Consider the following 13,335-nt stretch of genomic DNA (forward strand, 5'->3'; position numbering starts at 1 on the left):
ATGAAATATAGTATTATAATATAAAAAAAATAATTTATGAGTTGAATATCTAATTTTTTTCAGTCTCACATGTCTTTTCTTCCGCCTTCAATCTCTATATTATTCATTTTATTTATGGCAGTCAAAATAAAATAAATTATATAGATAAATATTGGATTAAACTATCAATCATATAACTAAAATTAAATTTTATATGAATAAAAATTTTTATTTAAAAATATTCTGTATATTTTTTCAAGCATACAATTAATAGTAAGGTAGGCAACGGCGGGCATATGATGTTACTTGGTAACTTAGAGGGCTTCCGGCTTGGCCACTTAGGGGTGAGAGACAGAAAAAGAGAAAGAGAGAAACATATTGAAAATTTAGAGCTCTGTGAAAGAAAGAAAGAAAGAAAGGAAAAATATATAAATTTAGTAAAATTTTGCTCTTTTATTTGTCTATTGGGTTTGTTTTTATGGCCAACACATATTGGCCCAATTTTAACTAAACTCAGATTTTCACTCAGCCTATATATAATTAAAATATATTATATTATATATTTTGTTAATATATATATATATAGTGTAGAATTACTATGCTATCGAAAATATAGAGGATTTGATGTTTTCGAATTTTTGACCCTTTGATTAAGAATTGTATGGTTTGGATGATTGCGGTCCCCCCTAGGATTAAATAATATCCCTAGGATTTAGTGGTCCCTACAAGATAATAATAGTATTAATCCAAAGATAAAAAATGATTAAAGGGGTTGATCTAAGAATCAAAAAATCGAAAGCACCAGATCCTCTATACTTTTGATAGCATAGTAGCTCTACTATATATATATATATATATATATATTCGAGCTTTTCGAGCTTTTCGAGCCTAATTCGAACGAGCCGAGTAATACTCAAGCTCGGCTTGAAATGAATTTCGAGCCTTTTTTTTGGTTCAAGCTCGGCTCATTTAATTTCGAGTCGAGCTCGAGCGAGCCAAATATCGAGTCGAACGCGAGTCGAACGCGAGCTGGCTCGCTCATTTGCCTGCTGCTACATGAAATGTTACTATATTATGCAAATAACACTGTGTAGTCAGTAGTCTGATGGTCATATAATTTTTTATAGAACACAGAGTCATCGTAATTAATATCTTTGATCTGCAAATCACATTCATCTTTCAGTCTCTTAAGAGCAATACGTGCGGCATCTTGTTCAGCCGCAGCTGATGTAGGAAATTCTGTGCTCAAACATCGAACAGTTTCAACTATAATTTCACTCTGAGAAATTTGCAAATCTATATAGCCCACAAACCTCCCCTCGGTGTCCACGCTTAGTACACATCGTGGCACTTGTAACTGGAGCTGCTCATAAACGAACTGCAAAAGGAGGAAGCAGAGAAATTTGTTGTCCAAATGGTTACACAGCCAGGAAGTAAGAAAGAGAAAAATACAAACCTTTTTTTTCAAGAAACAAATAGCTAGTGTATAGATAAAACAGCCTGGAACCATTTAATAATTTGCAAAACTAATTTAAAACTTTGAGCAGGCAAAATTGATATGCAGTAACAAATATCAAGTATCAATATGTAAGGAAAATAGGACCCGAAATCAAGAAGTGAAAAAAACACACCAAGTCCATTCCGAAAAGAAAAAGAAGGAAAAAAAATGAAATATAACAGAAACTGTAAGCTGAGGGAAAAAAGAGGAAGTTCTACAAACCTAAAACACCGGGTCTATGCAACTGTGTAGACCGTCCCCTCGCCCTCTCCCTCTCTCCCTCCTCTTCGAATCCCCCGCCCTCTCAACGGATTCTTCGAGGCTCTTCATCTCTCTCTCTCTCTCTCTCTCTCTCTCTCTGTCCTTAGCTTTTGTTTAAATAGAGAAGAATACAAATGTTTTTTAATCTACAGTTGGCAAATTAGGGGGTTGTAAAGACTGAAGGTGGTCCTTACCTTCTGTTTAATGCGGAGCCAACAGGAGCTAAAGGGGAAAAAGGTGTTCCTAAGATAGAGGCATTTAATTTAGTCAGTATAGCAACGATTTGCAAGCACAGCATTTTCTGGCAGAGAACAGTCAAGAAATTATAGCAGACATCAAGCTAATAAAGGTATTAAGGTAATATGCAGGAACAGGCATTATTGAACAGCCTACCAACCTACCTTGTCTTATGGGCAGAGAAAGGTACTGTGCTGCACGCATAGGGCAACTATTTATAGAGGGAACCTAATATTGAAGAAGAGTATGCAGAAGAAGAGCAAAGAATAACCAATGTAAAATAAAACGAATAATTTTTGTACGCCTTTTTTTTGTGGCCCCTGGTTTGGACAAAGAGCCACACTCACAGAGCACAAAACCTAATATTACAAAAATATATTTTTTTCCTTTTACCCTTTTTTTCTGCCCACTGGTTTGGAGAAAGAGCCAAGGATGGCTTCAAACAGGGGCCAAATAGGCCTGGCAGCAAGTAGAGTAGGGGCCAAGTAGGGGGCGGCAAGGCACCAGCGATCAGAACCACCCTTAAGTTGCGGACTCGGCTGCAAGGCATCGGAGCCACACTCACAGAGCACCAGAAGAGGCAAAAGGGATGGCTCGACTACAACCTGGGAGAGAGAGGATCGCGCGGTGGGTGACAGGTGGAGGCGAGGGAGGGGAGCGTCGGATCGAAGAGAGGTTAAGAGAGAGAGAGAGAGAGAGAGAGGAAGAGAGAGAGAATGCCAGGGATGGAAGAGAGAGAGAGGAGCGGCAACTTGAGGAGAGGGGGAGCGAGAGAGAGCGGGGCTCAGCCAGGAGCAGAGGCGAAGAGAGAGAGAGGCTCGGGTAGAGAGAGAGAGAGAGAGAGAGAGGGGCGGAATGAGCGAGAAGCGCACTGCCACAGGGGGCAAAAAAAGAAGAGAGAGTGTGCCAGAGACTGCTGTAGAGGTGGGAGGAGAAATGCTTCGCAGCCACATGGAATGGAGAATAGAAAGACATGCCACATGGGATTTGTAGGAAGTGTCAAATAGTATAGTTAAAAGATCCTTCTGAGGATAATTTTAATGAAGTAATAGCATGAAGGTTAGTATTCTACACTCAAAAACTTCCACATACAACTTTCAAATCAGCCGACAACAGACAATAAGTCAAAATGCCTTAAAACATGCGACGAAATCAAATCTATTGTACAAGGCATTAGTGATCGAAGAAAGAAAAACTGGTGATCTCAACCAGATTAGGCGTTTGATAGGTTCTCACTTGAAAGGAGCGATAATTCGCCTTCGTCGTTTGGGAGTTTCTCTCGTCACATACATCTTCTCCATATCGTTCAGCGGGCGACTCGATCCATCGGGCAAGCTCACAAACTTCCAGCCGCCACTGCCCCCGCGCTTCCCTCCGGGGCCCAGCTTCTCGACTGTAAAGCTCCATCCGTCATCCGGTCGCCTCCTGCTGTACTTGTGGCATTTCACCTCTCCAGCAACCTGGCAAAGATAATTAGTATTTGACGGATTGATGATGCTAAGATTTCAGCTTCTTTTGCGTACTCAAAAGTCAAAAGGCTGCGTTAAATTTGTATTCCAAATAATCTACAAGCAATAAAAGAACGACCCTATATATGCTATTCTTTCTGCAATGGATAAGACCATTTGGATCAGTAAAAGATAACAGGGATGGCGTTTGGAGAATTCATTGATCATGATGCATTCAAAGTTCTCTTTTAGTGGAAAGAAGTCGAGACCCCCTTAAACCAAGAGACATGACCCAGCATATTAAAATTTGGACAACTTCTTTTCAGATTTTTGTTGAGACTACAGTAAAAATTTCTTACACTTTCTCCTTGACTAATAGTAAGTCAGCCATCAAAACAGTAAAAACTGAACTAACCAAAATCAGTTGTTTGCATATTAGCAACTCTTAGTATCTCTCCTACATAAAGATGCTAAAACTAGATTAAACTCGGATACTATTTATACAAAATTAAAAATTTAACCTTTATTTACATAATATATTCCATGGCAGGTAAGTACTAGAAGAAATGTATATTATCACTAAATTCGAACAAAAAAAAGCATATTTTTANACCAAAATCAGTTGTTTGCATATTAGCAACTCTTAGTATCTCTCCTACATAAAGATGCTAAAACTAGATTAAACTCGGATACTATTTATACAAAATTAAAAATTTAACCTTTATTTACATAATATATTCCATGGCAGGTAAGTACTAGAAGAAATGTATATTATCACTAAATTCGAACAAAAAAAAGCATATTTTTATACCAAACTTGTTTACTCAACTTAAAAAGTATTTGGAGACAGCCCCAAATTGACCAATTTCTCAAGCAAGTGGTTAATTGAAAGAATAGAGCTTGTAACCATGTGATAACAAGCTGAAGATTTTCCCACTTGCACTAAGCAATGGATTCTCTACTCAACCCGAAGTAGTTTGGGAAATAGCATGGGAAAATCAAAGTACTTACTTTCTTCTTGTTGAAGTTCAAGCGCTGAACAAATTCTTCATACAGCATCTGGTCTTCCTTCATAGAGATCTCATAGAGAACCTCATCAGGATCTCTTGTGGTGCCATCCCAACCCTCTGGCATGACCTTGAAGTCGGGCTTGTATGGAAGAGATGCCACATGGAATTCCCTATCATGCGAGTTGAAGAATCTGCAAGATAAAAACAGGAGGCTCTGTAAGGAGCACGTTCTTTATGTTCACTTGATATGCTAAGCGAAATTTGTAATTCTAGGTTACACATAACTTTGATAGTTGTTGTTCCCAGAGGAAACACAGATCTCCTAATTCACAAGCAGAACAAATTTCACCTAAAAGGAAGGAGAATCATATAGTTCCTTCTTATGCCGTTTATTTGCTGCTACGGAGAAGGTAACACTTAAAACCTCTTCGCAGGTTTCTATTTATAGGTTGTTATCAATATCCAAGGCTTAAGAAACATGCTGTGGTTTCTGGTGTCTCAAACTTGAACCTAACTAGGGCCTAGTAAAGAGCATGAATTACCATACTTGACAAGTATCGTGAGATTCAATGTGATAAATCAAAAGGGAGAGAGATTAAGGCTGCCGACCAGAGATATTTAGGATACAACGCCTATGTAGATAGATAAACTTCTGTAGCTGTTCTATACACAATCTCATATGTATAGAGATACTTCTGTAATGCAAAACCTATGAGACAGGTTCAATGGAGCACCGTTACCACTGTTTCAAGACCACCATCTAAAATTGCTACCTGCACAAAGCAACATTTTCTATTGCAATTAGGAATTCTGAAATCTGAAGTATTCCACCAGTGTTGTGAGTTGCAAACATTATCTTCCATCTAGCAAGCAACCTCTTTCCGCACTTTCACATATTGAACAATCTTCAGTTCTTCGCATACCAAAGTAATCTTTGCTACATACTACATATCATACAACATCCAAACAATCAAGTAAGATTGAAGCCTGAGACTACCATATCAATATTGAAATATTAGCTCTATTACTGATGAAATTCGATTGGCACATGATTGAGAAGCACTAGTAACTTCCCAGTTGACCAGGAATCAGAATAGAATGTCTAAGGGGTTGTTAGCACTAAGAGACAAGTCATTAAATCTTTCTTTCATCGAACATCCTCACCATCAGGTTGTGTATGCTAGTCACAGCAAATTGTGCAGACTAGTCACGCGGTAGTGACATCACTAGCAACTTACTCTTGTGAGTTAACTTAAGCAAGTCGAATGAGTCCAACTTGTAACTTATAGTTCGAAACATCAGCCATACCATTTTTATGAATTTATGATTTTGAAAAATGTAATCCACAATAAATGCATGATTCAGGTTTCACAAGGTTCCGCCTGAAAGATAATCGAGTAGAAATATAAGCATTGTGAAATATCTGTTCTAATAAAATGAATTCAGTACCAGAGAGTCAGAAAAGAATCCAAAAGCTAACTTGCTACAAATATATCAAAGATGAAAAAAATATCCCTTTTGAAGTTAAAAATGAATGACAGAAACAAGATTGTGACTATTTATAAGAACTACTACAAAATCAGATAGCCCAATGTTCACCAGCTTCCAACAAGAAATAGAAGTTGAATGCTTCTCAAAAACACCAAATATTAAGAGCATAATGAAATGAAAAATGGAAATCTCTAATAGAATTTAAGATAAAATAAAGGAAAATATAAAAATAAACATGAAATACATTTCTTTGTAAAACAAAAACTCAGTTTAACCAAATTCTTATAAAACTTTTAAATGTCACAGATCTATTATTTTTATTTTAGTTCTATAATGCTCCCTCATGGTTATCAATAAGTGTAGTTAGTTATGATGAAGCTTTAATACTGAAAAATAAATTATGAAACCTTCAAGAGGACTCTAGATGAATAGATGTATGGTTAACACTAAAATCTTGCAGACCTCTGTACTCTTATGTTACAAGGCTAAGAATGTGGCACATATCTAGGACCTGAAAACCCAGTATTGAATCAGAATAGTTCCACTAAATTTCCACAAATCAATCAATCTCACTATTTCATTTCTCACTGAACTTGTTTCATTGCATCTGGATGGGATGCTTATCGCTAGAATTATAACTCATTTCCTTTTTTTTTTTCATTTTCAATCAATTCATCGATCATTCATGAAAATGACTTGTCTTCGACCAGCATTTTTTTTCACATTCATAACCATTTCATAGTTGAACTGAAATGTGAATCCAAATCATTCAATAATCAATCAGTCATTCCAACATGACAACTTTATCAACTAAAAAGGAACAGCGGCATCAAGAACAACACTTACTCAGGGAAGTTATCGAGGAGGATCTCGACGGAGTCATCGAGGGGCCTGCCGAGCTTCTTCTCCTCCTTCTCCATCTCCTTGAGCTAGAGGATGGCGTGGACGCGCTGCCGCATCACGCGGAAGTCCTTGGCGAGCCGCTCCACCGAGTACACCTCCGGGTTCTCCTTGTGGAGCCGGTACATCTCCACCTTCTCCGAGTCCTTCAAGTAGGCCCCCCGTGCCCCGGGCTCTCTCACCTACTTCAGGAGCTGGTACGTCTCCATCGTCCGATCCCCCCACCCGTCCACGAAAGCCTTGCTCTCCTTGTTGTCCTTCTCCAGCATCCGTAGGATCTCCTCCTCCTCGTCCATGGCCCGCGCCTCCGTCATCTCCGCCGAGGTTGTCGGCGGCGGCGGCGGGGCGCTCCCGGGGGCGACTTGGCGGCCTACGGCGGCGCCGTTGAAGTGGTCCTTGGTGAGCCCCATGGACCAAGAAGAGGCCTCGCCCCAGTCGAACCCGGGGAGCACCTCACCTCCGGATCGGAGCTCATCGGATCCACCCCAGTCGCCGTCCTTGTCCCCCTCCTTGCCGCCGCTGGAGGAGGAGAAGGTGCGGAGAAGGGAGGAAACCGTAGGATTCGGATTGAGGGAGGAGATTAGGTTTTGGGGAAGAGGGGGAAGGAGGCAGCGGAGGAGAAAGGCTCGTATGGCAATCATTTTTTTTTTTTCTGCTTCTTCTACTTCTTTCTCAGTCGGGGGGTTTAAGAGGGGTTGAATTGGAAGACTGTAGAAGGCAAGTCCAAGAATATCAACAGAGAATAAAAAAGAAGGACAAAGTGAGGCTCTTTGAGTTGGCTATGCTTAATTTTCTTATTTTTTAAAAGAGATTTGATAAATTTTTATTTTTATTTTATTTTTTGTATTTTTACTATTTAAAGTAAGATCAGTATCTCTGATCTTCAATTACAATTGCTACTGCTTTACTATCTTAGCCTAAAAAGAAAATAGCTAAAGTAATTGAGAAATAATCAACAACTAGGCATGTCACAAACTAAAACTGCACAAAGATATCACCTTTAAATTGAAATATGAATATGAATAAAAACAACATCTTTAATCCCTAACTCAGGAGCCAAAATAACATTGTGATATACTAATGAAAACACCAAAAAATAATAGCTTTTTAACTGTAATACTCTCGACTAGAAACATATTGCAAAACCCAAAAATATTTCTTAAAGGAACAGTACAGGAACAATTTGATGGGGGTTTAAAGCGATTTGGATACCGAAAACGAAATGCAACCGAAGGTAACAGAGAATTAAGCAAAACTTAGACATAGTTTGATCCATTACGTCTATTAAATAAGAAAAAATTAGGGTTTTCAGTGATTTATACCTTGGAAAAGAAAAATGGAGGAGAGTGGAGACGAAGAGGAGAACTCAAAACCCTAAAACCGCCCCATATTAGGGGAAAGGAGATAAGAATGGGGTAAAATATTTTGGAACCCCCTCAACAACGGATTGTTTTCAAATACAACCCGCTACTCAATTTTTACTTTTTTAGTAAGTAAAAACTTGTGAATAACTTATCTAAACTATTAATCATTTAGAATTAACTATTCAACTATTTAAAATTTTAGTTTACTATCTAATTTTTTAATTTATTTAATTTAAAACAGTTGATAATATTTTAACTTCAAAATTTAATATAATTATTTACTCTAATAAATTTACAGCTGCGCATCAGCGTATCATTGACTGACACAAATCAAAAAAATTAAAAGATTAGATAATAAAATTAAATTTTTGAAAGAATGTATAGTCGAATCAAAATGATCAAAAGTTTAGATACATTATGTACGTATTCATCGTTTTAATATCATCTTATTTTAAAATTATTTTTATTCATTAATAGTTAATAAAACTAGTAGTTTCCAATTAAATAAATCTTCTAATTAAATTAATAAAAAATATTTAGATTAAAGATTTTAAATGTTTGAAATATATTAATTTAAAACAAGATGGGGGTATCTCAATTTATTGTTAACTACGAAGTGATATATCACGCTCTTAATGCTGCAACTCTCTATTCGGCGCATTTAACTGAGTACGGTCCTTATTTTTAGCTTTTTAATCTCACCTTAATTTTTAATTATTTTCATTTAATTTATTTTTTTTTAAAAAAATTGAACTTTGCAAGATATTAGTCATTATTGAGACTTAGTTTAGTATTGAGACAAATCTAACGCTATTAGATAAAATAGAGTTGGGGTAAAAATATATAGGAATATGTTTCTGCGTTCTTCGGTAGAAATGTAGAAAATATATCGTAACCGACTGATCGCAATATACGAAATGCTATATTACGTATAGAAACAAACATGATATTTTTTCAACGTATTTTCTCACTGCATGTAATGCAATCAACTCGCAATCTCAAACGAAGCCTAAGTTAATAAAATTAATAGTTTCCAATTTAATAAATCTTCTAATGAAATTAAAAATATATTTAGATTAAAAATATTTAAAATTTAAAATATATTAATTTTTAAAAAATGAACTTCTTAATTTTTCTTTTTTTACTTATAAAGAAATGATATATCACGCTCTTAAAGCTGCAACTCTCTTTTCGGCACATTTAACTGAGGTGTCAATGCTTCTTATAACAACTTATATTTATTAAATTAAAATAAAAAAATTATTTAGTAATAAATAATAATGTAGCAAATTAAATATAGTGTTTGGTCTCTCAGATCTCAACTGTTGATCTGAACAGCAGAAACAAAATGGTTCCGATGATGATCGGACGGTCGTGAGAGATTAACAGTAAATGATTTAAATTGCAGCTACTCCTAAATTAAGTTACGAATTAAAATCATTTATGACTTAATAATAATGGAAGGTACGATGTCATTGTAACTCGAACTTGCCCCAAAATTTTTTTTATAATAATAATAATATTATTATTATAGATCTAGTAGTTGCCTACATGGCTATATTGGATTGTAGTTAGTGACATTTAAACCATAGTTAGTTAATTCGGATTCGGCAAAAATTCGGTACGGATATAATTCGGATAAAATTCGCCTTTTAATTTTTAAATTCGTTGAAAAAAAAGGCTAAAAAACATATTCGCCAATTATTCGGATACGTGATTTATACGGATATTATACGCTCACCAATTAAAAATTCGGGATAAAAAATTCGGCTATTAAATTAAGTTTTTTTTTTTTCGCAAGATTTATGCTATTAGCATAAATACTCATATTTTTTAAGAATATAATAATAAAGAGCTACAAAATTAAACTAATTAAGTAAAAAAAATAGTAAACTATATTATGCCAAAATAAATAAATAATTAAGCAAATAAGAGATCAAGATAGTCCATATTTAAATATAAAATATAAAAGGTTCACATACAAGCATAGTTAGAAACTAAATACAAGATGACCTAACTCTAAGTAATAAATCATGTTGTTACCCGTCAATCATGCATCAAACATAACCTAACTCTAAGTAATAAATCCCACTTCATTGGTTCTGAGTCTTCACTCTTCATACAACAATAAGCAAATTAATGAATGTAACAACAAGTAACAACAACGTAACTAGGTTCTAGAACTAATATGGAAATCCGGAGTTTAGAGAAAGAGAAGGATTCTAAAGTTAGACATCTTCAAACTCTTATTCTCCAGATCTTCTCATTTTATAGTGAAAAATTACTTCATTTCTAATACTAAAAAGTTATGTTTCAAAAATTAAGTAGAAACCCCACTGAGTCAATGGTCCATGAAAGACCACAACAAAATCTTCCTTTTGCAAGTGTCGACAAGATCATGAAATTGATTAGGCATAATACAAGAGTTCCTGGTCCCTAAGTTAATAAAGATTATTTAGCTCTATGTTTGGGTCTTCTATGTGTCATGGCCACACCATGACAGGTTAGGAAGAGGAGTAATTTGGGCGCTAGGGCGAAGCTGGAAGAGGGTATCCGACAAGATGATACCGAGGATCTAATGTGAGACAAAGGCGGCGGAAGTGCTTACTTCACAGAGGGTTGGGTTAACGGTTAGCGGGCTCGTGGTTGCTGTGGAAGGCGACCGATCCGATAAGTGAAGGAGGAGGACTGAGGCATATAACGGCCCATCAAGCGGAAGCCCGATAACAATGGACGGTCCCGCCCAGGAGTTGGGCCATCTGTTACTCTATTTTACAATTGCACATTTATTTCCCCACTTTTGTAATTCTTTCATATTGGTCCTTCTATTGTAGTAGTATAAGTATCAGCTCGTCCCTGTAAGCGCGCCTTGTTTGGTTAGGGGATAGGGATAGGGATAGGCCCTTATCCCCCCTTTGATACCCAAACGCTAATTTTTTACCCGAGAATAGTAGTTCTCGGTTATCCCCACCAATACCTCCATTTTCTATATAAAACTACTTAAAATTGTTCTTATTCCCGGGAACAACCCAATTTTCATCCAAACGCTATTTTTCTTATCCCCATACTTGTACCTATCCCTGTAATAGCTAGTTCTTGCTTCTACCCGAACCAAACTGTACGGTTCTATTCGAAAAGAATTACAATAATTCCCAATTTCCCCTAACCTCATCTCTCTCAATTCCCCTCTTCTTCTCCCTCTGTATCTGCTCCTCTCTATCCCTCTCCTCTCGATCTCCCTCCTATCGTCTCTCTCACTACTCCGGCTTCATCCTATCTCATTACCAGGATCTCGGTGCTGAGCAGAGATTGAATTGGCGCGAGGCCTTATCATCATTTCCCAATCCAGCTCTTCCTCAGCTGTAATTACTTCATCGGAAGGGGAACAGGATCAGGTAATCTCCAAATTCCTCATCCCTAATAGCCATCCAATCGATTAGAGGTTGCTAGTAGGTCGGAACATAACACTATGTTTGGGCATAACAGAGAATGGACACACATTCAATTTAAGCACTCGAGCCATTTGTGTATAAAAACAGTATCCATCAGATGGACTAAAAGCTTCCAACTTTTGCTTTGAAGAATGAAAACTCAAATCGTACCTGGTTTGTAAAGAACCACCCGATTACCGATCTATCGTTGGATAGTGGAAGCGGAGGCGGAGGCGGAAGCGGAAGAGGCAGAGGCGACGAGGAGGGTTTCGATTTCTGAGGAGTGAAGAACCCGATCTTCGATCTTCGATTTCTGAAGAAGAGGGCTTCCGATGGCGTTCGGCGAGCGACCGGAAGGGAAGAGGGAGACCGCCGCAGGGGTCGGTGGCAGGGCCGCACCGCCGCAGGGATGAGAAGTTAGGGCAAACCCCTTTTTTTGGGAGGGGTGGAGGTGGAGGTGGAGGTGGGGCGATCTGCCGATCTTTCAGGAAAGGTGGGGGGCGCGAGCGCCGTTCTTTTGGGAGCGAACCGCATATAATTCGCAAACAATTACTTTTACCCAAAAAAATACATTTTTTTTAATTTTTAGAAAAAATATGAAAATCGCTATTTAATTCGGTTTTTAAAAATTTCGTAGATATTTCACAAAGAATTCGCGAATTAACTCACTATGATTTAAACAATGACTATGAGATTAATTAGCCAATAATGAGTATATTCTGAGTAATTTATTCAGATACTTTATCAAATAAACTTTGCTTATTGATCACTATGATGGTAGTTGCCGTGTTTAGACTGAGTACATGGTTTTAGCATATTTTGAATTGGAGATGATGACAACAATGATAGTGATGTTTTTGTCATACATTTCAAATTTCTCATATATATATATATAGAGAGAGAGAAAGAATTCAGCTGAGATACTATCGATAGCACTAAACGCTTGATGCTATCGAATTTTCTGCCGTTAGATTTATTCCTTTCATCATTTCTAACTGTTAGACCATACTATTCAACCAACCACCCACTCAACCCTAGGAGACCACTATCAACTTAACCAAGGACCACTATGATCTTAACCGCACATTTTTTTTTAAAACAAAATCTTATATAAGGTGCTTGATCTCTTATTATATACAAGAGAGCCCAATGACTAGACAATAAATGGGCCTAAAACTTTTGTCAAATCACAAATGCATGATGCAAAAGCCCATGGGATGACTCGCCCCGTTGGGCTGGTATGCTCTTATAAGTTATAAGTCGTTTTTTTATGGTGAAATTTTTGTATCGATGATTAACATTATTAGACTTAATTTAATGTATTTGAAGTGTCTAGAGAATAACTTTTACGGTTTTTCAATATTATTTACCTAATGATCGAAATGACTGAAAAAAAATACTCGCAAAGCATTTAACTGAATAGATTTTAAGTTAAAACGGGGGTTCGAGTCACCACTTCTCTGAATTATATATAGTATCAATTCAGAAAGAGTTATTGTTAGGGGGGATCCATGACCTATTTATACAACACCTGCACATGTATCCCCATTATCACTAGTAGTGATCATATATGTTTTTTTTTAAGAGGAAGGTAGTATGCTACCCGCGTCGTTTATTTCATTTAGAAATAAATTTAGCTGTAAATGTGAATCAACTAGGATTTGAACTTAGGTCTCGGGTACCAACCATCAAGTTCTTTGCCACTTGCTCTAGGGA

General features: G+C 36.8%; 1 pseudogene; it reads right to left on the reverse strand.

Moving 5' to 3' along the window:
• On the reverse strand, positions 2,983-12,143 carry LOC109726307 (annotated as a pseudogene).

This window comes from Ananas comosus, linkage group 21, assembly GCF_001540865.1.
Source record: "Ananas comosus cultivar F153 linkage group 21, ASM154086v1, whole genome shotgun sequence".
In the NCBI taxonomy this organism is placed as follows: domain Eukaryota; kingdom Viridiplantae; phylum Streptophyta; class Magnoliopsida; order Poales; family Bromeliaceae; genus Ananas; species Ananas comosus.